Here is a 23,211-nt window from a genome sequence, read left to right as displayed (position 1 = left end):
TTAACTTAAAAATAATTAAATTAATTATATAAAGAAAACCTCTTACCCATTGGTAGCTAGTTGGGTGAGGGTGGGTGGAGAAAACCTCTTTGTCAGGCATGGTGGAATTGCATAGCCAGAAACCAAGGGCCACAGCAGTAGCCACAGCAGCAAGCCATTGCAAGCATGCAAGCAAATGGGTCACCTTTATGCAAATAAAGAACATCCCCCTATTTTCCAATAAATTCAGGCTCATCCACGGATCCAAGGTCACTAGGTCTATGGATATCTTGAGACATTATCTCAACCATCCCAAAAAGTCTCCTAAAAAAATGTAAAAATGCAAATATAGCAAAGAGCTGGAACTGAAATCATAGGACTACACTAAGCAGACATTCACTCAGTTATGTTCAGAGACAGATCTCTGTTTTACAGATAAATCTTCCCTTTATATATTGGTACTCAGTCGAGCTGGGCAGCTTTTTTTTTTTTGGACAAATAGTAAATTGACCAATTTTGGGGGGCATTTTGGGGAGCATTGTAACTAGTCAGGAATTTGGGTTGAATTTGACAGTTTTTTGGCCAAAAAATAAATCAAAACATCAAAACTTTGCAAATATTGAAACATTCTGTTTCAAAGTTTTCTAGTCAACTATTTCAGCATTTTGTTTTAAAGTGACATTTCAAATTGACATTTTCAAACATTTTGTTTGACCCAAATGGATTTTTTTTCAAGTTTGGTTCAGTGTGAAACCAAAACAAAAATCAGTTTTGGGGTTTGAAAGATTTTTTTTTCCCCCTGGATTTTTTGATTCAGCCACTGAACTGAAAAATCAATTATTCACTCAGCTCTGCTCAGAAGCTCAATTTTGGACAGCATATTTTTCATGCACAAAATCTGGGAGAAACGTGACACACTTATTCAGTCAAAGGGGAAAAAATCCTCCTCTATTCACAATTTTGGGGCTCAATTTTTACGAGCAGTCCTATCTGCCTCACCTCAGTTATCCAGCATTGAGTAAATCTGATACAACACCATAAATATGGTCTCTTCTATTACTTTATTAAATGTTATACCACTCCCTTTTGAAAACATGTGCTTTGAAATATCTTCTTCTGTTAACAAAGGAAACATGATAATTGCAAAGGGAAGTTCTTGGAAATATCTGTTTGGATATTCTATTTTAAAAAAATGTAACCAAAATATACTCAAAGCCTTTTATTATACAAAATAGTCCTGGAGGCTGGTTAAAAAAAAAAATCCACAGAAAACTAAATTAAGAAATACAACAGAATCTCCTACTAGACAATCAAAATAAGTTTAGTTGAGTATAAGAGAGATAAGCTACCAACCATTAAAAAGCTTATGTAAAGTAATGTGAAAAGTTCACCTGTGACAAGTTATGAACAAAACAGAAAAAGATATCAGGAAGTACCAGTGAAATGCTTAATAATAAGAAGAGCAGTAGAACTGTAAAAGTTTTATATCACAAACAGATTGATGCTTGACAAGCAGACTCTCGTTAGTAATATAATAAAAATATAATACAAGTACTGTAGGTTAAATGAATGGTTGATAGAGTTAGTCAGAAAAAAAATCAAACAAACCATTTATGTCCAAATTTGCTGATTCATCAACATCCAAAACATTCCCTGGAGACCAGTCAATTTCAAAGCAATCACAATGGAAATCAGGCAGGAGTTCCTCCCAATTTCTCAGAAGTCTCGTTGATGGGCTACTGGGAGCCCAGCCTCCCAGAGTTTCTAGGCAACCAGCTCCTTGGCAGCCCATCTAATGAGATGAGGGGGATTCAGGAGCCTGGAAGCCCTGGCTCCCAAGCTCCAGATTTGTGGCTCCTCAGCAGCCCAGGCTCTCAGGGCTTCCACGGTCGCAAATCTATTTTGCAGACAGCTCTGAAAATATGAGGGTTTGTTTTGAATCAGAATGAAACTAGATTTTGAAATGTCACAATCCTCCAAATATACACAGTTACTATTCTTTGTCCAACTCTAGCATATGATATCCTCTCGCTCATTTTCTGCTACTGATGGGCAAACCTGTTAAGTGTTTTCAGTTGAAACAGACCAAAAGCAAACCTTAAACCCTGCCCTTGTCCAATGTCAGTGTGTCCGAGGGGAATCTGTTAATCCAGATGTAAATAATCCTGAGGTATAACCCTAACTTTCTTTAATATTTATTTTATTTACCGATCTTTCCAAGGTGTGTATTACCATAGCACCTGAGTACCTCAATAATTAAAGGTAAACCAAAAATTATCTCTAGAAGACAATTTTTTTCCTTTTAATCCAGTGTTCTCCAGTGTTGACTAATTCTCTTACAATTCATTACTACATGATTGTCTGGGGAAATACCTTTTCTCCCCTAACTGATAGCTGAAGTGCATATGGGAAATGCATGCAGTTACTTTTCAGCAATGTAGAAATGGTTGGCCAACTGGCATGAATGACTGAGAGTAGCATAGATTACTAGTACTTTCCTACTGACTATGTGACAATTATTCAGTTAATTACTTGCCCTACTATTGATAAGAATCACTTTTCCTATTTTAATAAGAGGCAGGCACATGACTGAGGGAAAGAAAAGGGAGCTACATTTGTTTAAGCTTAGGCAACATATTTTGCCATGGAACTCTGGGTTCAGTCCTGCAAAGCCTTGGAGCATCGGATCGCGACTGACAGAGCTCTGCTCCTCACTCGTGTTCAGTCTAACTTGACATTAGATTGACTTGAGTTACAACAGACTGGTAACTATAAAGACCATCTGCAGGACATGTGTGTGTGTGTGTGTGTGCGCGTGTGTGTGTGCGCTGTTACGAATTAAACCACAGAGGCCACGCTATTATTAGAGTAGCGAATTACGCCACATAGGTCACGTACAAATTGGGTCTAGGCTGAGGCACATAAACGAGTCACAACTCATCAATCTTTGCAAAGTTTCTGTTTATTACGCTCGAGCGTGTTGCCCCCCTGCTAGTCAGAGGGGGACCCTATGCATTGTCTACCACCATATATATATGAGTAGGTGATACATGCAGCCCTCGTGCCCGAACCCCTCCGCGAATCAGTAAGTCCCGTTATCCTCGTGCACAGAGTCCTGCAGCCAATGGGTAAAACCTATTATTGTGGTATGCAAGCCTAACCTTCTCCTGCGATAACATGTTTACACAAAATTTTGCTAGCTCCATGCCTTTTTCATAACAGTTACTTATCTTGCTGAACAACAAGTCAAGGCCAGGACAGACTACTACAAAGCCATAGAAATCAGAGGTCTGTTGGTTCTCTTAGAAACCAGAGGCCTGTTAAATCTTTTACAACAGTCCCTCCTTTTCTTTTGCACATCAGTTAACTATATTAGGGCAGAAGAAACCCGTCGACAACATATACCGCAACACTGCATACATACAAAGAATAATGCAAATACAATTATACCCCAAAAAATTAAATATAAAACACGCCGCCCGCATATTCCCAGATCTGGCACCCATGACGTAAGCCAGTTCCAAACTTCTTGGAACCCAGTGCTGGTATCATCAAGACTAACACGGTGGAATACAGTTGCTTGCTGTTGCAAGATATGAATGTCTGTTTCAATTCGGCCATGTTGATTCACAAACACACAACAGCTTGAATTTATCAAAGCACAGACCCCGCCCTGATTTGCAAGAAGGTAGTCCAGGGCGAGGCAGTTTTGCAAAGCAGTTTGTGATAGCTGAGTAACTTCTATTTGAAGGGCAGAGAGAGCATCAGCAGTGGCATTTGCCATCAATTCTAGGGCAGCTGATATGTTAACTATAACCTTTTCTAATTCGCTAACTCCCAACCACGGTAAAAATCATCATGTGAAGGAATGAAACCCCGTGGGATGGTTGACGAGGGGGTTTTGTGGGACCTCCCATCGTTTTCTCCATACTAAATTGCGAATTCCTTCCCGGAATAAGTACTGTGACAGCGGGCACTATAGCCCCCAGAGTTCACGTGCCAACCCAATCTGCTGGGAGAACTTTATAAGCTGTGTGATTGCACAACCAAAACCAGCCTGATCCCTCAGGGACCGGCCAAGGGGCCCTTGAGTAATTTGAAGAGTGTGCCACTCCAGAGCTAATGGTGGTAGTGTGGTTGCACCCTCTGAAGGTTCCGAAAAATTTGTGTTCTCCACTCCTTTTGAGCGTTTTACACATATTGCATAATTGCCTTGGGCCACCATGTCAATAGACCATGTTTGAATAGTGATATTTCAATTAAAGGTGGTATTGGCCCATAGTGTGGGCAAACGCATTTTATTAAAAGGGGTAGGCACCCCTACCAACGGGACCCCCTGACCAATATATGTGGGGGTATGAATACATATCCAACACTGTGTTTGATTTACGCTTTGTGTAATAGCCCGAGTCAAATTTAAGAAACTATTACCCGCCCATCCTTGTACTGGACTTGGGAATGGGGGAAGAACCCCCAGGCAAGCCATACCAATAACGGCATCCTCCCCGATACCACACAAAAACCAACACTCCCAATAGAAGTCCGATAAACAGGAACACAAGAATTCCCGGTGGGCTTTGAAGGTCCCAATAGCTGGAGAGTTCGGTCCATGGGTTGGTAGTAGTGTTTATTAATGAAGTAGTTCGTCAGTGAGGATTAGGGCCGGATGGGGGCCTCGTTGCCAGCTTAACGTAGCTATGGTGAATCCAGGAGCCTTTACCTGCAACTTTCAAAGCAGAATAAGTACATAACAAAACCTGATATGACCCCTCCCACCGGGGTTCCAAAGGATCTGCACGAGGGATCTTTTTTACCATCACTCAATCCCCTGGTTTAAAGGAATGGACCTGCAATCCCAGGGGTGCAGTTTGAAACAGCTGAGCCTCCGATTGATTACATGTCAACCCCTCCTGTAACCTAGCAACATATTTGGCCAAGGTTTCATCTCCATCCAATAGGCTATCATGGGCCGGAACATAAGTCCCTGGAACTAGGGCTGGTCTCCCAAACAACACCTCAAATGGAGATAGGCCCAGGGGCATCCGTGGGGTTTGCCTTACATGCCATAAGACTATAGGCAAGACATCTGGCCACTTAAGTCCAGTTTCTTTACAAAACTTTGCGACCATTGTCTTTAAAGTTCGATTCATGCGCTCAACCTGCCCAGCGGACTGAGGGTGATATGGAGTGTGCAATTGTTGTGTAATCCCCAAACACCGGTACAATTCTTTTAAGATTTTTGCAGTAAAATGTGAGCCCCGATCTGAATCAATCACTTCAGGGACCCCAAACCTAGGTACAATATCTTTCATTAAAAACTTGACCGCAGATCTGGCGTCTGCCTTTCTAGTTGGCTTTGCTTCAGGCCATCCAGAAAGTTGGTCTATGATAACAAGGAGGTGGTGAAACCCCAAGCATCTAGGCATTTCAGCGTAATCCATTTGCAAGCGTTGGAACGGAAAAGTCGCCCAGGGTCTTCCTCCCCTGAGAGTGGTATTGAGCCGGGCTTGTGCAGAAAAGGCCAGACAGGTAGAGCAGGAACTGAGAACTCACTTAACCGCAGGATACACATGCGGTGCGGCCCAAAATTTCAATATGGCCGCCCCCGTGCCCCGGATCCCAGCATGGCCTAAAGAATGAAAGTAATGAGCCGCCGCAAGCAAGTAACGCTGGGGGAGGATAGGTTTATTCCCAATTCACCAAATCTTATCGGGGCCCTCTGATCCTTCCCAATGCTTCCAGTCCTGTAGCTCTGATGAGGATATATCAGCGTACAGCAGCGACCAATCGGCTGGCAGAAAGGGTACATCAAAGGGGAGGGAAGCAGAGACCCACAGAGGTTGTAAAGCCGCAGCCTTCGCGGCTGAATCAGCTAATGCGTTTCCCTGTGATACAAAACTGTCAGGTTGCCTATGTGCATAACAATGCACCACCGCTACCTGGCGTGGGGCCTGGATAGCCTCTAAAAGGGCAGAGATTAGCGGCCCATTGGCGATTTTCGAGCCTGAGGAAGTTAAAAATCCTCTGTGTTTCCAGAGCTGGCCCGTAGCATGGCAGACACCAAAAGCATACTTAGAGTCCGTATAAATAGTAACTGCTTTCCCCGATGACAATAAACAAGCCCTGGTAAGCGCATACAACTCTGCACTCTGGGCGCTGAAAGAAGGTGGTAGGGGGGTGGCCTTGATGACGTCTGTTTAGGAGGTAACCAAATAGTCCGAAACCCGATGGCCGTTTAAATAGTACGAGGACCCATCTGTAAAGAGTAATAAATTGGGTTTAGTTAAAGGGGTATCCACCAGATCCGGGCGGGGCTTACCATCCTGCGCGACGACATCCATACACACATGGTGTGGAGTACCGTCCTCTGGAAGGGGTAACATCGTGGCTGGATTAAGGACGTTACAGCGGCGTAAGGTGATATTATCAGCAGCCAGCAAGATCAGCTCGTACTTATGAGCTCGCTGTGGAGACAAGGCCTGAGTAGAATGCTGTTTTAAAAGAACTTCAACCTCATGAGGGACCCAGACAGTCAGAGGATGTCCCAAAACAATAGGTCACGTTCGTTTAACCATGACAGTGGCAGCGGCAATAGACCACACACAGGAGACAGAGCCCTGAATAACAGAGTCTAATTGTACTGAATAATAGGCCACAGGGCGTGGGCGATCCCCCAGGTACTGCAAAAGGACGCCACTAGCTACTCCCCTCCATTCATGAGTAAAAAGGGAGAATGGTTTATCATAATTCGGGAATCCCAAAGCAGGTGCAGAGATCAGAGCTTCTTTAACAGACCAAAAAGCGCATTCCATTTCAGGGTCCAGGGGACAGGGTCCAAGGCCGATATGGTAGTAGCTCGGACTAGTGGTTTCACCAGTTCCCCGAAAGCTACAATCCATGGGCGACAAAACCCCGAAGCTCCCAGAAAAGCCTGTAACTGTTTCTTTGTAGTTGGGCGCGGGTAATTCTGAATTGCCCGCATCCTGTCAGGGGAAAGTAGGCGCTCCCCAGGCCTAATAACGAAGCCCAAATAATTTACCTGACTCAGGCACAGCTGCATCTTGGATGGAGATGCACGATGACCCTTATCAGCCAATGCAGTAAGTAAAACAACAGAATCAATTAAACAGGCATTGCGGTCAGAGGCAGCAATTAACAAAGCATCTACATATTGAATTAAAGCAGAAGAATTAGGCAATATAATATCTTTCAAATCTTCAATAAGAATCCGGGAAAAAATGGTGGGGGATCCTGAGAACCCCTGGGGAAGACGAGTCCAGATTAATTGTTGACCCTTCCAAGTAAAGGCAAACAAATATTGAGAATCAGGGTGTAAAGGAATACTGAAAAATGCTGCACACAAATCTACGACAGTAAAACAAGTAGCCGACTGAGGAATCAATGTTAGAATAGTATTTGGATCAGGAACCACTGGATGGGGGGCTATAACATAACTGTTTATAGCGCATAGGTCCTGAACGAATCAGTAAACTGGACGCCCATCCGGTCCAGGTTTGGGTTTTCGTATCGGGAGGATGGGCGTATTACAGGGCGAATTGCAGGGGACCAGAACCCCTTGTTCTAAATAGCTATCAATAAGGAGTGAAATGCTCTCCTCAGCCTCTCGCGGCAAGGGATATTGTTTTACAGACGGGGGCGGTCCATCTCGTGTCTCCAAACTTACTGGAGTAGCTGATTTTAGAAGACCCACATGTGTAGAATTTGTGCTCCACAAAGTGTGGGGCACGCTTGTTAATTTGGGGGGGTACAGTGGAAGTAGGGGTAACCACTGCCATAAGGGAAGCAACCGCCAAATCAGGGACGGACATGCGGAACCCCTCGGGGGTGCACTGTATGTGTGCCCCCAACTTACCCAACATGTTCCGCCCTAGAAGGTTGGCAGGGCCCTCTGGCATTACGAGGAATTTATGTGACAATTTTAACGGACCGAGTTCAACAGGAACGGGACAGGACAAGGGCGCTGGGTACGGATGGCCCTCTATACCCTGTATCCAAACCTCAACACCTGACAAAGAACCTGGAACAAAAGTCAAAGTAGAGAGGGTGGCCCCAGTATCCACTAAAAAGGGCACGAGGTGTTCTCCGATTTTTAAATAAATTTGTGACTGCAGTCCCAAGTCCCACTCCAACTCTCCCAAAGTTCCTAAAATTTCTGCTTCCAGTCACTGGGGGTCAACCGGGTTCGAAGGGTTGTTAGGGGGATACCATTGAGGAGTCTGAGAGAAACAGGGAGGGTCGTTTTGTGGTTGCCTCTGCCAAGGGGCCCCTTTTGGACGTAGGGGACATTCCCTCTTCCAGTGTCCTGGCTGTTTACAATAGTTACAATTGCCAGATTTCACGCCCCCCCAACCTCCACTCCGCTCTATTCGCTCTCGCTTCCGCCCCCTTCCTTTCGCACCGTCCCCGCCAATCCTGATTCCCGAAGGGGACCTATAATGCAGCCGCCAACATACTTACTTCCTCCTTCTTTTGTTTGCGCTTTTCCTTAACTTTTTCCTCGTCCCTGCCATTAAACACAAAGGTGGCCAACCGGACTACCTCCTGCAGGGGTTTTCCTGGCCAGTCAGGAACATGCTTAGAAAAGTATTTTTTTATATCGGATGTTGTTTGATCGACATAAAAGGATACCATCATAGGGCGGTTTTCTTCCGCCTCAGGGTTAATACCACCCCCATACATACAAACTTGCTTAGACAAGCGAGACAAAAAGGCGGAAGGGTGCTCCGTAGGCTCTTGCTGACACTCACGGATCTTAGACCAATTAGCAGTCTTACTACCGGCTTTGCGTATAGCCTCTAAAAGCCCATGTCTCCCAGCTTGTAAGCGGCTCATTTGATCAGCGATATTCGGACTCCAAGCGGGGTCAGTCGATGGCCAGAGCACTCGAGTACCATCTTCCCCCGCCCAACGTCTATTAGCATCTAAAATGGAATACTTTTCATCCGGAGTAAAGAGTGTATCTAAAATTACCTGAACATCTCCCCACGAGGGGTTGAATGCCGTAAACACAGACCGAATAGTCTGCAATACCTTTTCTGGGTCGTCGCGCAGGCGGGGCATCTGTTGCTGCCAAATCACTAAATCGCCTGGGCCAAATGGACGATGCACATAAGGAAAGACTAACTGCTCAGCACCATCTGCGGCATGAGTAACAAGGGGTTGTTAAACAAGAGGAGCTTGAAGGGCAGACGGTGGATCAATAGTAGGTTCAGATGGGTTGGGGAGTGGCAAGCAAGCGGGTGAAGGACATAAATCAGAAAGACAAGGGTAAGCCAGAGGAGGGGCAGAGGCTGACAGCATAACACAGGATGGGGATGGGGCAGAAGACCCCTGAGACAGGTAAGAGAAAGAGGAAGTGAGGAGATGTCCCTTCGCACGCACATAAGCCCAGTTGTCCCACACATACCAGTAATCCATCTGAGCTAGAATTTCGTCCTCTAGTTTTTTTCTTAGTGCCGTTAATTTATCCCCGGCAAAGGATCCATTCGGTGGCCACTCAAACGATGTTTGAGTTGTTAGTGCCGGCCACTCTATCTTACACAAATTTACCATTCTCCTTTTACCTAACCCACGGGTACCAGAAATGTGTCTCCAATTTTCGAGGATTTCTGCCAAAGGGGTTCCCCTGCTTACACTCTGTCCAGAACCCATAGTGGAATGGGCTACCAAGAGAGCATTGAATGTGCCACCTTATCGCCTAAGCAACAACTCTCAGCTCCCCCCCCCTCAGAGTTCTCAAAGGTGAACTCACCTTGTGCCGACTGGAGCTATCCGAGAGGAGGAGTGCAGCTTCGCTTATTAGGGCGAGCCTACAGTCCCAGCTGGGGTGCCAAAACTGTTACGAATTAAACCACAGAGGCCACGCTATTATTAGAGTAGCGAATTACGCCACATAGGTCACGTACAAATTGGGTCTAGGCTGAGGCACATAAACGAGTCACAACTCATCAATCTTTGCAAAGTTTCTGTTTATTACACTCGAGCGTGGTGCCCCCCTGCTAGTCAGAGGGGGACCCTATGCATTGTCTACACACCATATACATATGAGTAGGTGATACATGCAGCCCTCGTGCCCGAACCCCTCCGCGAATCAGTAAGTCCCGTTATCCTCGTGCACAGAGTCCTGCAGCCAATGCGTAAAACCTATTATTGTGGTATGCAAGCCTAACCTTCTCCTGCGATAACATGTTTACACAAAATTTTGCTAGCTCCATGCCTTTTTCATAACAGTTACTTATCTTGCCGAACAACAAGTCAAGGCCAGGACAGGCTGCTACAAAGCCATAGAAATCAGAGGTCTGTTGGTTCTCTTAGAAACCAGAGGCCTGTTAAATCTTTTACAAGAGCACGCACGCGTGACTGAAAAGCATATGCCAACTGCTGTATTTACAATAAACATGGCATTTTGTCTTATCCCTCTTATAAGATCCTATTGATATTATTTTATTAGTTTAACACTAGGCACTGTACAAACACTGAAGGTATGCACCTCAGAAGAAGGTTCTTCTTTCAACTTTCTTCCTTCTTTTCTCCATTCCCACTTCCTCCAATCCCGGCCTTCCCTCCTGGATCTCCATCTTAAATGAAGCCATTTTTATATGCTTTTCCTGCCCCACACACTGAAATTCCAACATATACGAGAGGCTAGATTTCTAGCCACATTAATTTAGCTTTAAGTGCTGGAAGAATTTACCCCTTGCTCTCATTATTATATAAATTAAACCAACTATCAGAATGACCTAAGGCTATTTTCTGTTCTTGTTTGAGAAATTCATTACAAGATTAAGAACTGGGACTGTCATCTGTCAGCTAGTTAAGCCAATTTTAGCTGTTTTGCACAACCGTACTTTGTGTATTATATAGCCACAAAGACAGGTCATGCTGAAGCAGATCACCTAGTTTAAGAACAAAACAAACAAAAAAGAGTTAGAGGATGCTTTATAAAAGGAATCATTTGATGTGTTCAGGTAGATACAAAGATGCTCTTGGAGGGTCTAGAAAGGATCAGTTTCAAGGTCTGTCAATCAGTTTTGAAGACTGGAAAATAGCTAAAGAAAGATAGGATCATGCTATATAAGCAGACTAGATGGTTTACTTAGAAAAAGCATAGAAGGCTGAATTCTCTGCTGGCATAACGCCAGTGTGATCTAATTGGATTCACTGGAGATACTCCTGGCATAAGACACTATTCAGCATGAGCAAGGTTATTAGAGGTCATGGCAATACACTAGCAGAGAATTTGACCATACAACTCCAGTATTGAGGAACCTTTTTTCCATATGCACTAAGGCCCCATTAGAACACTCTGGTCAGACTCCTCAAAGTGGCAATAACTTTCATTTAAGTTCACTTTAAGGCCTTTTTACACTGTCAGCATGGTGTAATGGAACCTTATATGAATGAAAATCAGGCCCAGTGCACCCATTTTACAGCTCACATGGTCAGTCTCTCACAACTTCAAGCTTCAAGTCAGTTTCGATTTTAGATTATCAGTTCCAAGCTTCTCAATTATGATTTGTTTTATGACATTTAGGGAGTTTCTGTGCTTGCACTTCAGGCTGTTAAAGAATTCTACTTTTCTCGTATTTGAGCATATATCTGAAGCATTTGTCATCAGTTTCTGTATAAAACTGATTTGAAGCTCTTGCATTTTCTTTGACATACACCAGATCTAAAGACAGGGAGAGGAAAAAGCAGCAACAGCAGCAAATCAGAATTCAGTGGTTAACACAATCAGTGTTTTTTCCTACACAAACTTTAGCTTCTCTTGACAATACAGCAGCTGGATCTCCCTCTAGAATATGGATGTTGAACCAGTGTTAGAGAGAGGGGGGAAAAATAGATAGATAGATAGATTTTTGTGTTACTCATGCTGTTGTAGGGTTGAAAAAGTTCCCCCAATCCCCAAATTGTTAAGGAAAAAGCACAGTATCACACCATGATAACACATAAAACACAGTCTATTTTTAATTCTACCCTGCCCGGAGCCATCCGCTGTACTATACAAGATAAATGAATCACACTCTAATTGCCTTTCACATGCCTCACTCTATTCTGAGTCTTAAAGTTTTGAAAATCTAATGTCAAAGCTCTTTTGGCCAAATCTTAGGCAACTTGCCCCATCAAATATAGTAATACTTTGGGAGAAATATTAATTATTCAGGATATGAAGACTTCAATTTGTTCTCTGGTTTAAGTAGCGTACAATGCTTAACCATCAATTTGAACAAACATAAATCATGAACACAGTAGGTCAGCATGATATTAACTCTTCCCTGTGTGAAAGCAGTGTGATCACCCACTAAGTAGTCCAATCAGTTCACACTTTACATAAATCACCTTCAGCAGACAGGCTTCTAGCACACTATTGGAGAAGCTCAGTGTGCTGCATCCCCGCATACACTGTATCTCAGAGGATCTCTTTATCAGGTTGGATTAAACTCAATTAATTTGCTACCATTAAGGATCAAACTGGAGCAGCCTCTCCCACGTAGGATTACTATTTAGAGACGGCAAGGTCCAAGTGCTCAATTGCTATTTGAGAAAGGAGGATACATCTGGTATGTCTCCTGACTGCCCTGGTTCATAGGCAGAGATCAGATGATTATTTTTCTACTGGACTTGGTTTGTTTTTATTGCAAATTCATATCCTCTCTGAAGAATCTATAGGGCCAGATTCTGGAATGTGGGGTGATGGCTTTAGGCAATACTGTCTGCAGATTTTGGCTGTAAAGGCGTTACTATAAAGACGATTCTCCCATGGTATAGAGCCAGCACAAGATGCATTTCTGTTCCTCCCACTACTGCTGGTGCAGAGCCATGGCTAGAGAAAAGGGGGAAGAGCTTGAATGCCTACACTAATCCCAGCACACAACACCTCATGCCTGTTAACAGTCAGTTTAAATTAATACAGTGCTTAGCTGCTCCAATTTACATCCAGGGACCCCCCATGTCCACAGGATTGGCAGAGTGCAAAGCTGAACTTTGCATGTGTACACATACACAGAGTGCATTGAATTTTCCTGGTCTTTTGCTGCAGATATGGTCATCGAATAACATATAAGAAAGTGTAAAGTAACAATTTGTTGTTTTTCCAATGAAACAAGAAGCTTCTTTCAATATTTTGTCTATACTATATGTAAGATCATATATTGTGGAATGGTCACATTTTAGCAGATCTACTTTGTCATATAGGTAAATGCAGTAGAATATTAAAAAAAGTGCTTGACAGTATGTGCTATATTGATTGTATTAATTTGACCAGAAGGACTCCAGAGAGTGAATTGCACTGCCTGTTCATGATTAATTTACTGTACTTCTGCAAGCAAGTAGCATGTGAGAAGGCCCATAAAGAGGTAATGATAAATGGAACTCAAGCCTCAGAAGATTCATTTCTTTCTGAAAGTTTGAAAATCTCTGTCTTCAAGTGAAGTCAAAATTTCCCCAAATACATTGCTGCTTTCCATAATATTGACGTACTTTAATATTTTGCAAGATCTACAAGGCAATGAACATGTCTCACACTCTAAAAGACTAAGTTTACAGTGGTGCTAATGATTTTTGGTTGTATGATCATTCCTCTTTTAGTACAGTGTTTTCAACTGAAAAAGAACTGCAACACTATTCATTTGAATGAATGCAAGATAATATTTTTAACACCGGAGGGACTGAAAGTCCTGGTAGTGACCTCAAAACAAATTAGAGAAAGACCACATGATTGCTAGAGATTCATGATCATACATGATGGAAAACCCGTGAGATTTCCCTTTCATCACCAAGCATTTAGACTGGGATTTCAGAGAGCTTTAAGAGAATTAGACACCCAAATACTATTGAAAGTGAGTGAGAGTCAGATGCATAAATCACTTAGGCTCCTTTGAAAATTTGAGGCTTATTTGCCCTGATTTTTAGAACATCCCTTGGGGAAAATGTATGGAGTTATAGTGATGTGATACATGCAGTTCTCTGGGAAGAGGGTTAATAGCTAAACTAAAGATGACATATTTGGGTTGACTTATCACCTCTGTACCAGTTCAAAACTCCCTAGGAAAATGTCATAAAAAACTGAAAACAGATGTAACCCTTCTGCCCATCAGAGTTGGCAGCAACAAGGGCCGGGTTCAGTATCTAGGGGTTCCATTCCAATAACACAATGCAAAACCGGCTCGAGCCCCCACCCAGTGACCTGGGACAAATATATACCATCCCCGCTGGGTGCCTCCAAGAGGCAATACTTCCCCTCTTGCAAGCACATAGTCTGAGTGTAGCAAAAAGCCTTTTAATAACAGAGAGAAACAATGTGCCATTATGTTGGGGAAACACCACCAACAGGATTCATAACACAACCCATGAGCAAAAAACCCACCCCAAGGAAATTGGGCCGTGTCCTTTCCCTTTGGTTCTTGAATCCAGCAACCCAAAAATCACCCAAAGTCCCAAAAGTCCAGTGACCCAAAAGTCTCTGTCCCTGGTCAGGGCAGCCCCCGAGTTTGAAAGTTTATCTGCAGAGTTTTGCCTCCCAACCTGGGTGGAGATGGGGGGGGGGGGTTTAAGGGGCACCTTATGTGATCTAAAGCTGATTGCCCCACCTCTCCATGGGGCTCCACTGTGCCAGCCGCCCCCACGAGCTGCTCCAGGCATCCAACAAATTGCTCTGCTCTGCTCTGCTCGCTGTCCCACAAATGGCAATGCTCTGCTCTACCAGCCATTCTGCTCTGCTTGCCGGCCTGCAAACTGCTCTGCCATATATCTTCAGGCTCCCCCACTACTTAACACAACACTCAGTGATTTCAGCTCTTAGTAAGTTTAGCTCTTTTGTGATTTCAGCTTGTAGTAGGGGAGTCTCAGTGCTGGTACACCATTAACCCAAAGTGAATTCAGCTCAGCAGCCTGTAACTAGACTCCTAATAGAATCAAAATTAGCTCTGATATTCCACATTGGAGAGAGGAGGAATTGCAATTAGCATGTAAGGCCCTCACCAGGGGGACCCCATGCCACCAAGTGTTAATACCTATCCCCAGCCTCTCTCCATTCACTGGGAATTGGAACCCATGACCCTTGCCTAGCGAGTACTGCTTAGTTGATGGTGAGTCCCTCCATCATAACAAAAGGCCGAGTACAGTTCCACTGTCCTTGATTCACATAATCAGGATAATAACAGTTTATTCCTGTCCCAATAACAGAGAAACTGGGGCTCCTACAGCAGCCAAAGTGACCATCTAGGCAGGATGGGTGTGCCTATGCAAATGAGATCAGCCCCTGAAGTTCTTTTCCACAACCCACCAAGACTCACCACCAGATGTCAGGGTAGAGCTCATCCTGACTCTGCTTACACAGACTTTTAGGGTGAAATATTTTTTAATATTTTTGGATTAAAAATAGTAAAACCGTTAACGAGAATAAGGGTTGGTCAGTTCTAGCCTTGATTTTTTTCCTTTTCTCTTTTGTTTATTTAGAGTTATTTTAAGGACACATGTCCATCTATCTTTTAAAAAAGTTGCAATTATTCTGCAACACAAGTGCAGAGCTGAGCAACTGCCACTTTTCATTGTTGTTGAATCAACAAGCTTTTTTCTATTCAGCTATCATAGGTGAAAACTTTAGGATTTAAAAATGTAAGTATAGGATATTTGTGTGCTCTTTGGACAGGATCTTCCATCCTGGCCACTATCTTAATATGAAAATTAATAATCAGGGAAAGCTCTTGGGCACAAGGAAGGATTAAAATAAAGTCTCTCTAGCACTGTGCATAGGGAACCAGATCCTGTAGCCACATGGTAAAACTTCAGATTTCCAGGAATAAAAAAATTAAAAAGCTTGAAAATGTGACCCAAGTGTAGCCACTGACTACTTCAGGCTGCTGACAGCCTGAAATCAATAGTTCAAAGAGATTTGAACTGTCCCAAACATCTTCCCTCAGATATCTACTGCCCACACCAAAGAGATGGGGCGGGGAAACAATGAGCTAGGGGTGTGTTCCTTGCGGTTCTCATGTACTTTATAACTAGGACCCAGGATTTTCCTAAATTTGGCTCTTCTTTAGCACCTGGCAAGTTGTGATTGTGACTATTAGTGTGTCAAAATTGGACACCTCTGACTTAAATGTACTTTTACTTTTAATATTCCATAGATACAGATATCTAGGTTTGCACACATCTGTTATGTGTTAAGACACACACCTTTTGCTGTTTCCTTTGTCTTCACCCCCCCCCTCCCGTTGGCTCCTTTCCTACTCTTTGTTACATTCATGCTATACTAGACTAGAGTGTAAGCACAGAGGGCTGTTCTAATTTATACTCGTTGCCAAAGACCCTCCTTAACTGCTCACTATGCTTCCCGATATATAGTCCCTCTCACCAGTTTCTGTTCAACTGTGATAGGAAAAAACTCAGTGATAACTCAGTGATAGGAAAAAACCTTACAAAGTATGAGAATCATTTGACGCTTGATTGTCTTTTATCATTATCATGGTTTTGAAAGCTTTTCATTTTACAGCCTTGATTTTGACATGAATCTAAAACATTGGTGAGGAGTTAAAATAAATAAATCATTAACTAGAGAACCTCACAGAAGAAGGCATGAAAGCTAGAACTCAGATGGTCTAAGGCTTCCTGAGAGAAGTGTTTATTCAGGAATCCCACCTTTAGTCCAGTCATGAGGTCCAGATTTCCAATAGGGACTTGTAACACATCCTCATTACTCATGAGGGAATTCTGTGCCATTGTGTATGCACATAATTAATATGCCACATATTTTAATTTGGGGGGGGGCAGAAAATAGCTTTGGCTGGAAAGTTGCGGAAGTTCTGCCTTTTGCCCACAAGAGAGTGCTGTGGGGCTAGAACAGAGCAGCCACTCAAGCTAGGAAAGAGAAAAAGCATGTGCAGTGCCTTCTTCACAGCACCTGTCAGGCCAGGTCAGGAGACAAGGATATGGGGAGACAAACAGTGTGAGTCAGAGAGGGGCTAATAAGGGTTAGTGGTGGAGAACAGACTGGGGCAGGGGCTGAATGGGAGTGGAGGTGCAGGGCCATATGGGGGAAGGGAGATGGCCGAGTGGGAGCATAGAGACACACAAGGACATATGGGGATGAGGTGAGGGTGCTGGCTAAGGGGGTGCAGGTCTACCTTGGGAAGGGGGAGGAGACGGATGGCTGGGTGGGGGCTCAGAGACATAGGGAGGGGGAGGGAGTGCAGGGACATATACAGACAGGTGTGCAGGTGGAAGGACACATGGGGACAGGGGTGCAAGGACACATGGGGATGCATGGACATATGGGGATAGGGCAGATGTGCCAGACTAAATGGGAGAGGGTAAGGGTCAGCCAGGATCTCCATGGAGGAAGCTCCCTAACCATCCCTCCCCGCCAAAAAAAACCTGTTCCATACTTTTCCCACCATATTCAACAACCCTCCAAGTTCACAGTCAGGCTCCTTCCCAGCAATTACTTCCCTCTCCCACAGCTCCTCTGTTATCCCTGACTCCCAAGCCTTTGCACTGCTTCTGAGGGGTGCAGGAAATATGGTACTGTATTGTAGTTTAAATGAATTATTACTCAAAGTTCTATATCAATATGTCTAGTAAGGAGTATATTTGTCAAAAAAAATTCCTGAATCTTTTTTATTATCTGTATTGTTACAGACATACTTGCTGACATTTATTCTGAAACAAATTACCAAAATAATGAAGCTGGTATGATTATAGTGTGTTATTTTGACAAAATATGCAGAATTTTAAAATATTGTGCACATACTTTTTAGGTGCAGAATTCCTCCAGGATTACCTCATGAAATTGATTGTTGAACGGCTTGCTGTGGGATTATGACTAGTTAAACCGACTCTAGGCTAGGAACACTTTTGCCAAACCTTCACAAACATCCACAGGGTTGAGACTCACCCGATTTTAAACCCAAGGCTCTGTGGGAGAGGTTGATTGTAAATATTTCACATAGCTTAAATATTCATGAGTAGAGCCCAGTTGATTACCTTGCTAAGTGTTCGGCAATGTAACCAATAAGAATGTGCATGCTGTGCTGTTGCATGCAGTAAATGCTTAGCTGTTGAGGAGAATGCCTTCTTTATTAACCATTAATTGTAATGAACATAGTAAATACAAGCCACATTTAGAAACAAACAGTATAATTAAGCCCTTTTCCCCTCTGGATGCCATTTAAGAGAAAACAGCACATTTCTGAGTCCCCTTCTGAATGGCAGCAGATTTAAAATCTCTTGGGAAGCCACTTTACTGAGTTCTCAAAACTCACATTTGAATTGTATTAATGAATGTCGAAGCAGATAGTATGTGATATACTTTAAGGTGCTGCACTATTTTCAAAAGGGTAATCAGTGATAACAGAAATCCCCAGGTTCGTTTCTGCCACTGTTGATTCTTGTATTACAGTATAGTTATTTATCACAGTAAGCATAAGCAATTGAACTGTACATACAGATCAATCTGACATTCTTTTAAATGAAAATGATGCCTTCTTATTATAATCTCTTAGGATCATAATATAGAGGTAATGGCATATAAATCTGAAGGAAACAAGAATTGTTCGATTCAACAACCATTTAAAACATCAGACAAGTTATAAACAGACTTCATTACTCTCAGATCAATATGGCCAAAATTAATTAACTCATTTTCCTCTGTGATATCAGGTTTGGTTTCACAGAAGCAGTGCTGCAGATTTATGCTGAAAGAAAGACACAGACAGCTTTCCTTCTTGAATATGAGCTCCTAGAAATAACAACATTGAAAGATCAGTTATTTCTTTTATAAAATATAAACAAGCTTGCTTAGATATAAATATAAATAAAAGGAAAATAGAAAGTTTGCTAGTCAATAAATAGTTCTAATCTCAGTTTTATAAATATTTTTAAATGTTCTTAATAGATGTGACATTAACTAGCCTAAAATTTAATGACATTTTCCATTTTGTTCATTTAGAAATTTTATTTTATGTAGGAATTCTTTCCAGGTTCTTTCACACTATAGGTTAGAGTAAAAATATATTAAAACTGGGATTTTCAAAAGGGTCTAAGAGTTATGTTTCTAACACCCATTGACTTTCAATGGGGGTTTGGCACTATCTCAGGGCATCCCTTTTCATCCCCTATGAATACTGCCACCTAGTTTGTTCAAATGATCTCTTTGTCACAAACACAGAAAGACTGTTTCTTTTTTGACTATGTGTGCTTTTAATCTTCAGTTTCAACCCATAAGGATATATTTGGGAGGGATACAGCAGGAGGGACCTTCCATACAGCTTTCTCTCTAGTCCTCTGCTCCCACTCTGAGACCCCTCTTATTTTGCTGCTCCTCCCATATATATATCCTCCCAATTACTGAGCTAATTGCCTCATAGCCCAGCAATTGCCACCAAACTGTCACTAATCCCCAACAAGCTGGTTAATTAACTTCAGTTGTGTCTGCAACCTTCCCAGTGCTGCAGCAATCTCAGTGACCAAAATGCTACAGATAGTGCCTTGAGACAGGCACCTAATTCCACTAGGTTCTTCTGAAAATCCCAGCCCAATGGCCCTGAATTCTGGTAGCATTGATGCTCATTTACAATACTCTATCTTAAAACAAAAAGAAAAGGAGTACTTGTGGCACCTTAGAGACTAACAAATTTATTAGAGCATAAGCTTTCGTGAGCTACAGCTCCGATGAAGTGAGCTGTAGCTCACGAAAGCTTATGCTCTAATAAATTTGTTAGTCTCTAAGGTGCCACAAGTACTCCTTTTCTTTTTGCGAATACAGTCTAACACGGCTGCTACTCTGAAACCTATCTTAAAACAGTTCACCTGAATAATTTTACTTAAATCTAAATGGAAACTCCCTCCCCCCACAATTTGGATCTGTGTATTCCCTCTCCATCTACTATGCGCTAATAAGTCATGGAACAAATCAATGGAGTAAAAACCAAGAAGCAGTTTCATTTGAGTAGATTATCAAAAGCATTTATATGATTTAGGAGCATAATTTCTAGTGGTGTTCAAAGTGGGCTTGTGCTTGTAAAAGATGCTTTTTAAAAGTCTTAGTTTTTAATCGCTATTCTGACTTAAAAAGCCTTTCATTATTATGGTCTTGATTTAGACAAGAAACTAATCACTGCTGTGTGTCACTGCAGCAAAACAAAATGTTGTTCATTGGAAATGAAAACATTTCACAGCAGACATATCTGGAATATAAGGGACTGCTGATAAGTATTTTGCCCCCAACAGGGAGCTTTAGTAGCACTTAAGGAGATTTAGTTGATTCAATACAAATTCAGTGTATATCTAAGCCCATTTTGAACTGGACAGTGCAATCAGATGGAGTAGGAAGCAGAAAGAAAATGCAAGAAAGGGTCGGATTTTTTCAACTTAAATAAGATACAAATCAAGGAACATAATGTTCAAATTGGAGTCCCTAAAGCAAGACATCTACATCCTCATTTATACACTTAAATAACTGATTTGATCTTCAGAGTGGTGATCACCTGGTGCTTCTATTGATTTTGCTGGGAACTGCAATAATAGCCCAGATCCTGATCTGTGCCCTAGAAGCACTCAGCATCATTCAGGAGGAGGTAGATGTAAGGCACCTTTGTGCTCACCTGTCCTTGGGCATCTAGGTGCTGGTCTGCTTCCAAACACAAATTACAACAGCCTACAAATTATAGCAACCAAAAGGCTGCCCTTATTTACGCCAGTTGTCAGTGATCCTCTTAACTCTATTTACTCCCTTCTGTAGTCCCCCTGACCCTCTCACAGGCTTCTGTTAAACGTAAGGAGTTTTTTTTTTAATATTGGTTTTTGTGCCTTTGGCTATTTGCTTTTCAAAATCCCTTATAGCCAAGCTAATTTCCTTCTGTTTTAGATGACAGTTTATATTCCTTTTATTATCTTTATTAGGTTTGTACTTCTGGCTTTAAGGATTTTCAGAATATCAGTGTTAATAAGTGAAATAATGCATCCATTTGCTTGGTCAAGAAACTTTCCAGTGTGGGGGGACAACAGTATTGAATGTGGTATTCTTGGAAAGGAAGTGATGCAGAAATGTTTGTTCTTTCTACATGAATATTGGTCCTATTTTTAAGAGTGTAGAATAATTGGATGCCTGGGTAAAATCAGAACCCAGACAACTGTAATAAAGTATTGGATATATATTTAAATAGCTCCTACAGGGATTATAAAAATCTGCTACCATTGAGTGTCACTTTGTCATGGAACCATTAAAACAATTAAATGCTATTCTGAGATGTGGAAAAATGGGTAAGGGTAAACTAAACAGTATGTGAAATTATATTTCCCAGTAATTTTTATTAATGTTCATTAAAGCTATTTTCAAGTATAATGGGAGAAGTTCTTCTCTGAAGTGTATGGATTTTACAGTTAACAACTGCCTAATATACACACACTTTTATAGCTTTGGGCTAGATCTGTGCACATAATTATATATGTGTGCAAGTAAAATAATTATAAGATTGGCAAATGATTATAGTTTGGATGAGCCTGTTCTGAAATACTGTGCTTCCTATTAACCACAACAAATTGTATTATGTTAAATGTATTGAGAGAGAGTGTGTGTGTGTGTGTGTGTGTGTGTGTGTGTGTGTATATATATATATATATATATATATAAAAATAAGGTTGTACTGATAAGAACATAAAGTCAAGAAATGGACACAGAAAGGTTATATGGACAATCTTCACTCTAACCCCTTCTGCATTAAAAAGGTGTGGTAAACACACAGCCCCAGACGCGAAGAAATGGCCATGTTAAATTTACATGTAGACCTGTGTGAATTACTGATTTTTCAGCTCACTGGCTAAAACAGAGGGTGGGAAAACACACACACACACAAAACAAGAAAAAAAACAAATTTTTCAGTGAACTGAAAAAGGTAAAAGATTAATTTTGGGTCACATTTGGGTCATTACCACCTCTTTAAAAAATGTAAGTAAATGTCAAACATGGACCGGGGATGGGGAGAGAAAGAGGAAGAATGAGGGAGGGACTGAAACAATTTGGCAAACTCAGCATAAATTCACAAAATATTTCAATTGACCCAAATCCAGATCTGCATTTTTTAGCTGAAAAAGTTTGACAAATAAAATTTGCCCAGCTGTGTTTGCATGTACATTCATTGTACTCCATAAAACCACTGCCATACACTAATACCAAAATCCTTTAAGGTACTGAGAGCCTTCATCTACTATTTAAATTTCCATTTAAACAAAGCAGAGGGTTAAACCTAAGTACATGTGGAGCACATATGTGGAAGAGTCTTGTAACAGGGCTGAACTGGAGCGCATATGTGGAAGGGCCTTGTAACAGGGTGCAGGTGGGCCCCTCTATCTTCAGCCACTTCTATACCCACAAACCAGTCAGAGTACCTCTGCTTTGGTGCAATCACTTATGCTCTTTATTTACTGTACAAGTTCCCACAGCCTCAGGGACTGCTAGCTTCTGCAACCAGCAAAGAAAAGTACCCCAACTTCCTTCCTGCCAGCCTTTATGTAGCCCCGGCTAACGAGGCCAGCAGCTGTTCCCTATTTGCCACTTAGGCCTGGGCTTACTCAGCCAGCTCCAATACACCTTTTCTGATTTGAGAAGGTATGACAGAAATTTGGCCCAGGGTTTCCCAGCAAGCAGCTTGTCACACACCTCCCCCCTTATGAGCCTCCAGGTTTGTGCTTCCTTGTCCTCTCCGCCCCCATCCAGTGGGGTTCTTCCAGGGAAGCCTCTCCCCCTCTTTTGAGGGATTACTTGCATCATCTCCTGGGGGTTCCTTCATCCCCCACCTGCAAAAAGTACACTGGTCAGAGAATGGATGTCCCCATAGCTCTGCCACCACCCACAGATCCTCACACATATTGCACCCTTGCAGGTGTCCCTTCTCCTTTGTCCCCTTTTCTTCCGGGAGGGGGTCGAGCCAATCCTGGCCTCCTGCTGGACACCTCAGGCACAGGCCACCAACTGGACTCACCGTTTCTTCTCTGGGAGATGCACTGTGGGGAGTTCCAGTTGCCCCTTTTCTCCCTCTCAGGGGCTTGGGCTGGCCAACTTCCCCCATACCTCCCTGCCTCTACTCCATTTTATCCGGGCTCTGTTGTCTAAGGTTCTCTGTCTTTGTAGGGTCAGCCCTCCTTCGGGGAACATCTGCCACCGTGTACTCCTTGGTCAGCTTGACTGCTGCATCGACCATACTTGGCTGATGT

This window comes from Dermochelys coriacea, chromosome 8 (assembly GCF_009764565.3).
Source record: "Dermochelys coriacea isolate rDerCor1 chromosome 8, rDerCor1.pri.v4, whole genome shotgun sequence".
Lineage (NCBI taxonomy): Eukaryota > Metazoa > Chordata > Testudines > Dermochelyidae > Dermochelys > Dermochelys coriacea.
Note: the sequence above shows the minus strand (reverse complement) of the source record.